The sequence below is a fragment of the Gekko japonicus genome, unplaced genomic scaffold (assembly GCF_001447785.1).
Source record: "Gekko japonicus isolate JY-2015 unplaced genomic scaffold, Gekko_japonicus_V1.1 scaffold1176, whole genome shotgun sequence".
In the NCBI taxonomy this organism is placed as follows: Eukaryota; Metazoa; Chordata; class Lepidosauria; order Squamata; family Gekkonidae; genus Gekko; species Gekko japonicus.
This window is the reverse complement of record NW_015174877.1, coordinates 80,403-94,096: the sequence shown is the minus strand read 5'-3', so window position 1 is coordinate 94,096 and position 13,694 is coordinate 80,403.

Genomic DNA, 13,694 nt, shown 5'->3' with positions numbered 1-13,694 from the left:
AGCAACGTCACCAACGTCAGCAACGTCGCACGTCACTTCCGGTGACGTGCTGCCGGCACATGCGCGCCGAGCAACAACTCCCGGACCGCGGCGAGGCTCCCCTGCCGTGAGCGGTAAGTCCACTTGGCAACCCTATTGAAAAGTCACAGAGGCTTTGGCATGTATTTGGCAGTTTTCGAATCGTCAGACAGCCTTGTTGATCTGCTATTGTAAAAATCAAGTTACTTATGTGGCTACATGCAGCTTTCTCAAGAGCCAACAGCTGCTCCGTGGTGCTGTTTGAGGATGCAGAAACAGCATGGGAGAGACCAAAAGTTTTCAAGGCAAGAGACAGAGGTTGTATGCCATTGCCTGGCTCTAGGGTTGCCAGCGCTGGAGATTTTGGTGATGGAGCTTGAGGAGCAAGGCCACATTATGACTTTTCTGGGCCCGAAACACTTTTGCCTTCGTGGGGCCTGGGGCATGACCCCTTCCTCCATAAAAAAGATTTAAAATTATATTTTACTACTGCATTGGTATAAAGGGGACTATAATCCAGCCTGGATTATATTCATCTTTATACCAACCCAGTCAAAGTATGTATTAGGGTTGCTAGACTTCTGGTGGAGGGCAGGGGTCCCCTGCCTCCAGGTGCAGCTAAACCCCACTGCCTTGCCGCTGTCCAGCCGTGGGGGGGCACTTACCCCCAAAATTACTCAGATCCAGCCAACACTGCAACAATGTGTCTACCATAATCGTTTTGCTCAAATACCGGAGCAAAAAGTAAACTGCACTGAGGCTAAATTGGCCTCCTATCTGCCATTATTTTGTTGACGCCTACGGCCAAGGCCATATTGGCCCTGCAGTTTACAGTCACTAAGCTTCTCACTACAGTACAAAATAATAGTGCACAGGGATCTTTTTGTAGAAAAAGCCCAGCAGGAACTCATTAGCATAATAGGCCACACACAACAGCAGGAACGCATTAGCATATTGGGCCACACCCCTGACAGCACAGCTCATTAGCACATTAGGCCGCACCCCCATGTTACCAGAAGTGTGGTTATCCAGCCACTCCCACCTTTTGCTTGTTATTCTGTTTACCTTGTTTGTTGTCAAAACCCAGGGCTTTTTTTGTAGCAGGAACTCCTTTGCATGTTAGGCCACACACCCCTAATGTAGCCAATCCTAATAAGTTTCTGCTGTTGGGTGGGGCCTATTATGCTAATGAGTTCCTGCTGGGCATGGTCAACTTGGGAGCCAGCCGGAACTCCGTTCCTGTGCTTTTTCCTGCCCAAAAATAGCCCTGATAGTGCATACAGAGAAGGTGTAAAATAAATTACTACTACTACATTTTAATTTTTTCTTATATAAGAAAAAAAAAACATTTTTATGGGCCATAAAAGTTTTGTGGGCACAAAACCTATGCCTTCATGGGCCCCTCCCACCATAATAATATCAATATTAAAATTATTTTTATATAACTTTAAATGTCGACATTTTTTCTGTTTTAGGCAAAATGTAATAAACTTTTGTGGGCCTAAGCATTTCATTATTTTTTTTAATAAAGATTTTTATTTTTTATAAAGACAAACATCACAACGACCAAACACACAAGTACATAACACACAACTACATAAATGTGAGGGGTTCAATTACATCATCAGTTTATATGCTTGAATACTTCATACCATGTTTGTTTTCCATGTTTTTTAAAAATTTATTATTCAATTTATATCCCGCCCTTCCCTCGGGCTCAGGGCGGCTAACAATTAGGGCCCGAGGCCATGCTTAAAACAGTTAAAAACAAGATAAAACAATACAATAATACAGTAAAGTGCTGGTGCTCCAAATGTCCATGATTCCAAGATGGGTTCTGGCAAGATAGACCCAGAACAATGATGTAAATTCCAATGATGTAAGTTCCAAAACGACGCTGCCATCCAGTCTTCGTCCCAGGGCTGTCTAGCACCCTGATGGTATCCACACCTTTGTGGTAGCGGTGCGCTGGTGGTATAGTGGTGGCGGCGGCGGCTCCTACTTAAAGGCCTAGCAGAAGAGCTCCATCTTGCAGGCCCTGTGGAACTGCGCAAGGTCCCGCAGGGCCCGGATCTCCTCCAGGAGCTCATTCCACCAGGTAGGAGCTGCCACCAAAAAGGCCCTGGCCCTGGTTGCCACGAATTTGACGTCCCTGGGACCCGGGGTAACCCAAAGATGGAGGGCCCCTGACTGTAGTGCCCTTGGGGGAACATATGGGGAAAGGTGGTCCCTTAGGTATGCTGGACCCTGGCCATCTAGGGCTTTAAAGGTAAGAACCAGCACTTTGAAGCAGATCCGGTACACTATTGGCAGCCAGTGCAGCGCCTTCAGCACAGGCCGGATATGGTCCTGCCTAGACAGGCTTGTCAGCCGCCTGGCTGATGCATTCTTCACTAGCTGCAGCTTCTGGATTTGCGACAAAGGCAGCCCCATGTAGAGAGCGTTACAGTAGTCCAACCTCAAGGTGACCGTCGCGTGGATCACTGTGGCCAGGTCATTGTGGTCGAGGAAGGGAACCAACTGCCGAGCCAGCTGAAGATGATAAAAGGCCGACTTGGCAGTGGCTGCTACCTGGGCCTCCATCATTAAGGAGGAATCCAGGAGCACACCCAAGTTCCTAACCCTCGATGTTGGCACCAGAGGTGCCCCATTGAAGGTTGGGGGAGGGAGTCCAGACCCTGAACTGATCCAACCTAAGCCCAGGACCTCCGTCTTTGCTGGGTTTAGCTTCAACTGACTCAGTCTGAGCCAACCAGCCACAGCTTCCAATGCCCACTGAAGGTCATCTGGGTCGGAGTTCGACTGGCTGTCTAGCATCAGATAGAGCTGGGTGTCATCTGCATATTGATGACACCGAACCCCAAACCTCCGGGCTATCTGGGCAAGGGGGTGCATGTAGATGTTGAACAACATTGGGGATAGCAGTGCCCCCTGAGGCACCCCACACTCGAAAAAGTGCCTCCGGGACCGCTGATCCCCTATCGCCACCCTTTGTCCCCGAACTTGAAGAAAAGAGGCAAGCTATTGAAGGGCTAGCCCCTGAATCCCCACGTCGGCAAGGCGGCGGGCCAGCAACTTGTGGTCGACCGTATCAAATGCAGCCGACAGATCAAGTAACAACAGTGCCTCCACGCCACCTTGATCCAGATGCCTTCGGAGGTCATCAGTCAGGGCGACCAACACCGTCTCCATCCCATGACCCGGGCAAAAGCCAGACTGGAAAGGATCTAGGACTGAAGCATCCTCCAGAAAAACCTGTAGCTGTGTCGCCACCGCCCTCTCAATAAGTTTACCCAATGTTCCACCTTATGTTCTTAGAAAAACCTTTTGCAAACTTTTAAATATCAGTTTTTAGAATCTATGAAGGGTTACGTGTCTGTATACTTTTCTATTGTATTCTTCAGTTCATTTCAAAATCTAAAAACCATGTAATTTCATACATACACAAGTATTGAGATGGGTATCTAGATAATAGGAGATTTCATTACTTCATCAGATTACCTATTTAACTACCTCAAAATTTGTTTTTCAAATTTTACCTTATATTCTTACAATAATCTTTCACATGTTTCAAAAAATTTTTTATATATATATAGTTGAATGGCATCAGCTGCAGAGAGCTGTTCCCTTGTCTCCAGAAATGTTAAGTTTTTAAAGATATCTTAAACTGCTTCTAACAGTTTTTAATGCTACTTAAAACTGCTCTTTTAAGATTTTCTCAAGACTTGGCAGCCTTGGCAACATTACTTGTTCTTGCATTTTTTTGTTATCTGCTTTTAACGGAGAACCGATACTCCCTAACCCAATTAAGGCCACTCCTAAATAAGGACAGCATTGACAGAACAGTATTTACCCTGAGGATTCCTAATTTCTATTGTGTGTGTGTTTTCAAACTATAGTCCAAGGCCTTCTCTGATGCTTTGTTTACCTTAGGTGGCTTAATTGCTTGAAACTGAGGAAAAGAGCTCTACAAGCCAAAAGTATTGTACCGTATTTTTCGCTCCATAAGACGCACCTGACCATAAGAGGAAGGAAAATAGGAAAAAAATATTCTGAAACAAATAGTGTAATAAACGGTGACCCAAAGGCGGATAAACACGGGGGGTGTTCACACGAGCAGCCTCCCCTTCCTCCTCCTCCACACCCGGAGTGACAGCGCGAGGCGAGGCGCGGCAGGGAGGGAGAGGGGGAAACACCGGAGGAGGAGGAAGGGGGTCGACTCGACTGTGAGAACCAACACGAGCACGCAGGCGCGCAAGGGCGAAAAGGGGTTGGGAAGGGGCGAAGCGAGGAGCCGGCGTGCACCCATGCGTCTCTGCGCCTGTGCGACAGCTTGGGTCTGTGGAAGTCTGGAAGCTGCGCGCATGCACGTGAAAGAGACACAGGGGACAAATGGGGGGGACGCCAGGCATCTCTGCTTCTTGCGCCGCACGAGTTGCCCTCCGTCCCCCGGTGCAGCCGCAGCAGCAGAAGGTCTTTCCGACTAGTCAGCTGAGCCACGCAGCATCTGCAGCCAAGAGGAGCAGCGCTTCCACGTCGCCGCCGCCGCCAATGATCCTGAAGGGGGCGGAGCCAGCATCGGCGCTTGTGCGTCAGGGCCGGCGGGCTGCTCGCGCTCTCTCTCGCTCTCTCCCTCCCTCCCCGCCTGTGCGACAGCTTGGGTCTGTGGAAGTCCGGAAGCTGCGCGCGCAAAAGAGACACGGGGGGAGAAATGGGGGGGAACACCAGGCGTCTCTGCTTCTTGTGCCATGTGAGTGCTTTGTCGCCCTCCGTCCCCCGGTGCAGCCGCAGCAGAAGAAGGTCTTTCCGACTAGTCAGCTGAGCCACGCAGCGTCTGCAGCCGAGAGGAGTATTCGCTCCATAAGACACACACACTTCCCCCCCACTTTTTTTTGGGGGGGGGAGTGCGTCTTATGGAGCGAAAAATATGGTAAATGGTGCCAGCAGTGAAGCGACTAAGAGACTCTGATGAGGAGGTTGTGCTACCCCTGGCCTCTAAACAATCTAAGATGAAATTGCCTCTCTCCCTTAGAATCTGTCTGTGAGGAAGACATGAGTAACCTGCTTGAAGAAACTACTCTAGAGGCAAGGGGAAGGCATCCTAATATAATGTCATCTTTAGAGGAGGCTGGATTACCCACTATAAATAACTTATTAATTTTAGTTGCAAGGACTGTGGAATGTCTTTTTACTAGTACCCAAAATATTGACACTCAACCGAGACAATTAGCCTCTGTAATTAAAAAATTGTCTGCTAACTCCCCAAAAGACTCAGTTCTACCAATGCAGCCAAGACCCCCAGAGGTTACTAGGAGACTTACTGGTAAAGAGCGCAGCCCTGAAGACCAGAGGGAGTATGATCTGAGACTTAGCAACCTTCTTTGTCAAAACTCCTTGCATTTAGTATACCAACCAAGGAAGGTTTGTTTAACAATTTGTGGATGCAAGGGTCACACCCCCAATTGGGAAAGTACTCTGAGTTCCAGACACCACCTGGCTGCCTTACTCAAACTGAATAATTCAGAGATTGATTTGGAGTTGGTTGAATCCCTTAACCCTCTGAAACAACTTCAAAAAGTTCTACTTTCCTTCCATACTTGTAGAATACCCTCAATATTTAAGAAGAGGCTAATGCTTTCCTCCAGAGGAATCTTTCCATCAAGAGAATTCCACAACTCAATCATTCTACCATTATGTGGAAGGAATGCATCTGGTGCCAGGGCAGGTACATTGCCTCAAGAGCGGCAACCAAGGAACTCAGAAAGATCCTAATTGTCTCTCTACAAGTCAAACTCTAGAGAAGTCTTGAATGAGTCTATAATGGAGATATAATCCACTTCTCCTCTGCAGTGCACTCGGTCAGGACAAGGAATGGATTCTCTCCCATTAGACCCCGAAAGACAACTGACAAATGACCATCTGATGATACGACTTGAAGAAGATCTCTTTAGGTCCTTCGGGAAATTGTGCAGTCAATTATTTTTTTTAAATTTTATTAATCAATTTCCCCACTTACCTATCATTTACATGTATTCATCATTCTATTTGTTTGAGTCATATTCATCATTTACATACAATCATTCTTTTCTACATTTGAATCTAAATTTTCCATATTTTGTTAATGCAGTTATACAGGCTTTCCCATCTTTTAATAAACACACTTTCATCTTTCCCTTGAAGAATTATAGTTAGTTTGTCCATTTCTGCTACTTCCATCAATTTGGTTAATATTTCCTCTCTTGTTGGGAATTTATCTTGTTTCCAATATATGGCCAATAATATCCTTGCAGTTATATATGTTAATAGATACTTATCATTTTGTTTATAACCCTCCAGTATCATATTCAATAGGGCTATTTCAGGAGTTAAGACCAAATTTAAATTCATGATATCCGCAATTAGCTTTTGTATCTTTTCCCAATACATTTAGGTTTTCCCACAACGCCACCACATATGGAAGAATGTTCCTACATTTCTTTTACATTTCCAACATGCTTTAGGTATTAATGGGTGGCATTTAGCTATCCTCTCTGGAGACCAATACCATCGGTGGTAGACTTTATAGATATTTTCTTTATAATTGGTCGCTCTCAGATATTTCAATTTCTTCCATGTACTTGCCTATTGATCTATATCTATCGTATGTCCTATATCCTTCATCCATGCTATCATGGTTGAGCGAACCTTTTCATCTTGTAAATATTCTTCTAATAAAAATCTATATAATTTCTGAATTGTTTTGTCACTTGAGGATAACCAGATCTTATCTAATTGTGTTTTTGTTTCTTGAAATCCTACTATCAGATCTTTAGCATGTCTAGATCTAAGTTGCATGGCTTCCCACCAAGTTAATTTTATTTTATATAATTTTGATAGAATTTCTTCTGGTTTTAACTTCTTATTTTCGTCTAACAATGTTTGATAGCTTGATATGCCAGCCCATACTCAGGTCATGTCCTTCTAAATTTAGGATTCTAACATTATCTAAGGTTAGCCAGTCTTTAAACCAACTTAATGCTGCTGCTTGGTAGTATAGCCTCCAATTAGACAATCCAAATCCCCCTTTCTCTCTTGAAGTGTTTTCCATTTAATTCTTGCTCGCCTTGGATGCCAGATAATTTTTTAAAATCTCTTTATCCATCTCTATAAAGAATTTAGAGTTTTTCGGTATGGGTATATTCTGGGCTAAAAATAAAAATTTCAGTAATATCATCATTTTTATAGTAGTTATTCTACCAATTAAAGATAATTGTAAATCTTTCCATCGTGACAGGTCTTTCTTAATTCCCTCCAATAGTTTATAATAATCATCTGTGCAAAATGGTTGCGTCTGCTCTGCTGACAATACTTTTATGAATTTGATATCTGAACTAGACTGACTATATAATTCCAAATTGAAGTGTAGCCAACCCCAGCACTGCCCCCTCCGCCTTATCTCCTGGAACATTGCTGGCTGGGGTGGCAAAAGTGGTGATCTTGACCTAATATGTTTTCTGAAAGATTTTGATATCATCTTGTTACAGGAAACCTGGTCCCCAAGGGATATCTCAGTTAATGGCTTTTCTTCGTTTTCCCTACCTGCTGTAAAAACTAATATTAAGGGTCGCTATAAAGCTGGCCTGTGTTGCTTGGTCAACCACTTATCCAGTCTTCAGATCATTCAACTAGACCCCTGTCCACCTTTGGCCCAGGCTTTCTACTTTCTTACTAAGGACTCTCCAGTTCTACTAATTAACATTTACATTCCCCCTCATGTTTCTGCATCTAAGTCAACATCTATTTGGAAGTCTCTAAATGCTTATTTAGATAAGCTCCTGAGGAAAATACCTGAGGCTGCCCTTCTTCTAGTTGGCTATTTCAATACCAGGATGGGTTCTAGCAACACCCAATTAGGCAATTACTTGAATTGGGGCGATGGAGATTTCACTCCTCTCCAATGTTCCCTCTAAGCTGTGGAGTTGTGTGAGCAAAAAACTACTTTGTGAGCTACTGGTATTAAAGTTGTGAGTGAGTGATTTGGCTCCTGCATGAATTAGTTTGCTCTGGAGCCATCCTTCCTGAGCTAAGAAAAAACTGTGTGAGCTGGAGGCTAAAGAACTGTGAGCTAGCTCACACTAACTCGGCTTAGAGGGAACACTGCTCCTCTCCCCTTTTTAACTCCCTGTTATTCTACAGATTCCTTTGAGCCAGACTGGCCATTATTTGGCTGACCTCTGTGTGCAGCTTAACCTTTATATACCTTTATATACTAAATGGATCCCCTCAACATGACCCTGCTGGCCAATATACTTACATCTCAACACATGGTTGTAGTGTGGTCGACTATGCAATTGCCTTACTGGATCTCAAAGACCATATTACTAAATTGCTGGTAGGCAATCGAACAGAAAGTGACCACCTACCTTTACTCCTTTCATTAAGGCTAGGCCCTGAACCCATTAACCCATTAACCATCTGCGATCCGGTATTGAACCTCCTGCTCACTCTGTATACAAGAGATGGTCACTACCGTTTTCATTGCAGAAACAAAAATGGTTGATTAGTGAAGCAGGAATGCAACTACACCGTAGGCTTTCCAGTGCCAAATCTATCTCAGAAGCACTTCTAGCTTATGATTCTATAGTAGGAAAAATTAATGATCTTGCTCAACCTCTTGATTCCGAACAAACGGCCCTTTCTACCAACCACTGGTTTGATGCTGATTGCCAGTCTGCTAAAAGTAAATTGCATCAACTTTTCCAACAGATGCGCACAGGTGATACCGCATGGAACTTCCATCAAAGCCAAATAAGATGAATATTTCCAAAATTTTGTAGTCCACTACAGAGTATTAAAAGATTGGTATTTTTATTGACAGTTTTGTTCTCAGATCACAACCTTCTCTTCTTTTGCCCAAGCAGAGGTCATTTCGGGGGGGATCACGGGGGATCGCAGTTCCCCCTGGTGAGGTACGGGGGGCGGGGCACATGATGAAGCCCCGCTCCCCGCTTCCGGCCGCCCCACTTCCGGCCCTGCTTCCTCCATGCCTCTCCCCACCCCTGCCTGCTTGGGGCCAGAGAGGGCCTTCGCGGGGCTTCCTTGCATTCCCTCTGGCCTTGCAGGTCCACCGCCAGGCCCCTCATGGGGCTCGGCAGAGGAGCTGCAAGGCCGGCGGCGGCTGCCGGGACCATTGGGGGCGGGGTTTGTGGCCTTATGACACACTTCCGGTGATGTCAGGGGGTGTGGCCTTATGACACACTTCCGGTGATGGCAGGGGGTGTGGCATATGCTAATGAGTTATGCTAATGAGTTCCCCTAGCTCTTTTTCTACAAAATGACCCCTGTGCCCAAGCCATTTTAAAGAACACTTTCAGGTCTTTTCTTAGCCGCTGGAAGAAAGAGCGGAGGGAAGGGAAGAGATTCTTCACCCCTCTACTCCTTTGTGTTTATTGAAAAGGGGGCTTAATCAATGGGGAGTCTCTGATGTTATTGCTTGTACTTTTACTCACAGTGATGATGTTTATAAGCAGTTCAATTGAAGTTTTCTGCTTCTCCCCTCGCTCGGGCAGTCACGGCTCCGTGCCCATGCCTGGCATGGGCGCTCTCAATCGGTTCTTGCTTTGGGGTGATCAAAGGATTCTCACCTGCTTGCTGCCACTTGCGGGAAGTCCCAATTGAGCCCCCACTGCACTGTACTCTTCGGGGATCAGTGGAGTCTGGGAGCCCCCAAACTCTTCTAAAAAACCCATCGATCCAGCCGGCACACGGGAGAGCTTCCCTGTGACGACTGCTCTCGCCGGGCCGACAGAGCTGGGGGAGGAGAACAGAGCTGGAGGAGGGACTTCAGTGGGGTATAATGCCATAGAGTCCACCTTCCAGAGCGGCCATTTTCTCCAGGTGAATGATCTCTGTTGCCTGAAGATCAGTTGTAATCCCAGGAGATCTCCTGCCACCAGCTGGAGGCTGGCAACTTTACCCGGCTCTGCATAGCAATCCTTGACTTCCTCGGTAGTCACCCATCCAAGCACTATCCAGGGCCAAACCTGCTTAGCTTCCGAGATCTGGTGAGATCACGCTAGCCTGGGCCTTCCAGGTCAGGGCACCGATACCATTATTTTGGTACTTAGCCATACACTCGGCGCAATTCTTTTACAAAGAAAACAATAAGGGGGAAAATCCTGCCACCGATCACACATGCTTTTCCTCCGTGAACTGGCTTTGAATCACTGCTCTGTGCCACTCCCATCCCTAAGAGGAAATTTGGGGGAAGCTCCCTCTTGACTCATCTGTGCCTATCAATTGGATGGTATTAGTAAGCAGATTGGGGAAACACTGAAAATCTCCAGCCTCTCCTGGGAAGAAGAAGCCAGTGCCTCTTTCCAATCCATGCAAATATTATTCCTTCACATGCTTCTGTCTATACAAGCCGGCCATTGGGGGAGGGGGGAGATCGCTGTCTGATTAGCATGCAATATCTGAGGAGTTGTCTGGCTTGGAAGCAAAAGACCATGGGAAGCGTGTGGCCCAATCCCTATCGAAATGGAAATTAGGAGTGTTGTCAGCAAGGAAGTCCGTCGATCTGAAGCCATTAGCAACAAGAGATCAAAGTCATGTTGCAATGTTGTTCAATCTGAACCAAATTCACAGGCGCAGTAAGAATAAATAAATAAATGCCTTTTGTTATGAACAAATGGGGGGGTAGGAAAGATGTAACAAACCTTAAGGACATAAGAGAAACCAATGTTAGATCAGGCCAATGGCCCATCCAGTCCAACACTCTGTGTCACACAGTGGCCAAAAATGTCAGGTGCCATCAGGAGGTCCATCAGTGGGGCCAGGACACTAGAAGCCCTCCCACTGTTGCCCCCCCCCCAAGCACCAAGAAAACAGAGCATCACTCGCCCCAGACCGAGAGTTTCTATCTATACCTTGTGGCTAATAGCCAACAATGGACCTCTGCTCCATATGTTTATCCAATTCCCTCTTGAAGCTGTCCATGCTTGTAGCCTCCGCCACCTCCTGTGGCAGTGAATTCCATGTGTTAATCACTCTTTGGGTGAAGAAGTACTTCCTTTTATCTGTTCTAACCCGACTGCTCAGCAATTTCATGGAGTGCCCACGAGTTCTTGTATTGTGAGAAAGGGAGAAAAGTACTTCTTCCTCTACCTGCTCTGTCCCATACATAATCTTGTAAACCTCTATCATGTCACCCCTCAGTCATTGTTTCTCCACGCTAAAGAGTCCTAAGCTCTTTAACCTTTCTTCATAGGAAAAGTTTTCCAACCCTTTTATCCTTTTAGTTGCCCTTTTCTGCACTTTTCCCAATGCTCTAATATCCTTTTTAAGGTGTGGTGACAAGAATTCCACACAGTATTCCAAACAAGGTCACACCATCGATTTATACAGGGGCATTAAGATACTGGCTGATTTGTTTTCAATTCCCTTCCTAATAATCCCCAGCACAGTGTTGGCCTTTTTTATTGCAGTCGTACACTGCTTCGACATTTTTAGTGAGTTATCTACTATGATTCCAAGATCTCTCTCTGCCAGCTTGGACCCCATCAATGTGTATTTATAGTTAGTATTTTCGGCCCCAATGTTCATCACTTTGCACTTGGCCACATTGAACCCCATTTGCCGTGTTGACGCCCACTCACCCATCCTCGATAGATCCCTTTGGAGTGCCTCACAATCCTTTCTGGTCATCTGCAAATTTAGCCACTTCAATACTTACTCCCAACTCCAAATCATTAATGAACAAGTTAAAAAGCATTGGACCCAGTGCTGATCCCTGCGGTACCCCACTGCTTACCACCCTCCATTGTGAAAATTGCCCATTTATACTCACTCTCTGTTTCCTATTAATAATCCAGTTTTGGATCCACAAGAGGACTTGTCTTTTTATCCCATGACTATTGAGCTTATTTAGGAGCCTTTGATGAGGAACTTTATCAAAAGCTTTCTGGAAGTCAAGGTAAACAACATCTATTGGGTCCCCCTTACCCACATGTTTGCTTACCCCCTCAAAGAACACTAACAGATTAGTGAGACAAGATCTTCCCTTACAGAACCCATGCTGAGTCTTCCTCAATAGTTTTTGTTCATCAATGTATCTACTAATTCTCTCCTTAATAACAGTTTCCACCAACTTACCTGGTATTGACGTCAGACTGCCTGGCCTGTAATTTTCCAGATCTTCTCTGGAACCCTTTTCAAAGATGGGGCTGACATTAGCTACCTTCCAGGCCTCAGGAATTGAGGCAGATTTTAATGAAAGATTACATATTTTTGTCAGGAGATCCACAAGTTCTCATTTGAGTTCTTTCAGAACTTTCAGATGTATGCCATCCGGGCCTGGTGATTTATCAGTTTTTGTCTTGCATTGAGATATCTAACTTAATGACTTTGTGCAGGGAGGGGAACTAGACATTACAATCTAACATGAAGTTTCCTAGCCTTGCTTTCGGGGTGGAGGAGGCATACATATTTTCGGGAAAGAATCAGACAGCAAAACAGCATTCTTAACCCTTTCCTCTGTCCACTGATTCTCCCGTCAATGCCATCCCACTGGTGTTTTCAACCAATTTTTCTCCAACTGTGTTCCAAGGATGGGGGAAAGCTTGACTTAGAGGGATATGTGACTCAGGGGCATTTGCAAAGTCCAGAGTTGCTACATAGAGGTAGGCGATGGCAAACCACCTCTGAAAGTCTCTTGCCTTAAAAACCCTTCAGGATCACCATAAGTTGGCTGCAGCTTAACTGCAAAAAAGAAAAGAAAAGAAAAGGAGTTTAGATGCCAGCTTGACCCCTGCACCTGTTTTATGGACATGGGGGAGAGAGAAATGATCCAAAATACATCATAAAGTGGTATGACGCCAATACCTTCAAACACTGTGCTTTATGACTGTAGTCATTTATCAGATTTCTGTCCAAGATTTCTTTCCTTCAAGAAGCTCAGGGCGGCTTATATGGAATTCGAGCTTTTTTAGAAAGATACTAGGTGTTCCATTTGCTCCCCATACGAGGCCCTCTTTTTGGAACGTGGTCAAAGCCTTATGTCTACGAGGGCGTGGCTTATGACCTTCAAATATTGGGTCCGACTGCACTATAACTCGAATCCCACTAGCTATAGTTATCAGATGTTAACTGAGACTGAGGGTTCACCCTGGCTTGCCATAATAGAGAAAAAATGAGATCCTTGAATATCTCTATTGAATCTATGCTGATGCTCTCTGAAACGGAGGTGTTCCGCAAAATAAGGAGCAGATTACTGGAGACAGAGTTGTGGAACTTGTATAATGCAGCTAATAAGACTTGTTCCCCTCTGAAGCATGGGATATTTCCCATGGTAGGATACTTGCATAGTTATTTCTTCCAACTGCAATCTCCAAAATTGCACAGAATTTTTACACTGGCTAGGCTTAATGTTTTACTCTTGGCAATTTTATTTGGAAGATTCCAAGGTATTCCCTCTGCCAGTAGACTTTGCCCTTGTACATGTGAAACGATTGAAACAGTGTACCATGTGCTGTTTGAATGTTGTTATTATGCTTCCATTAGGAAACAAATTTTATCACCAATTTTGAGTAGAGTGTTAGATTGTTCCAGGCCGAACAAACTACTATTTCTGTTGAATAGCACTGAGGAAGACATAACTGAACTTGTGGCAAAGTTTTTACTGGCTGCTGCCTCTATAC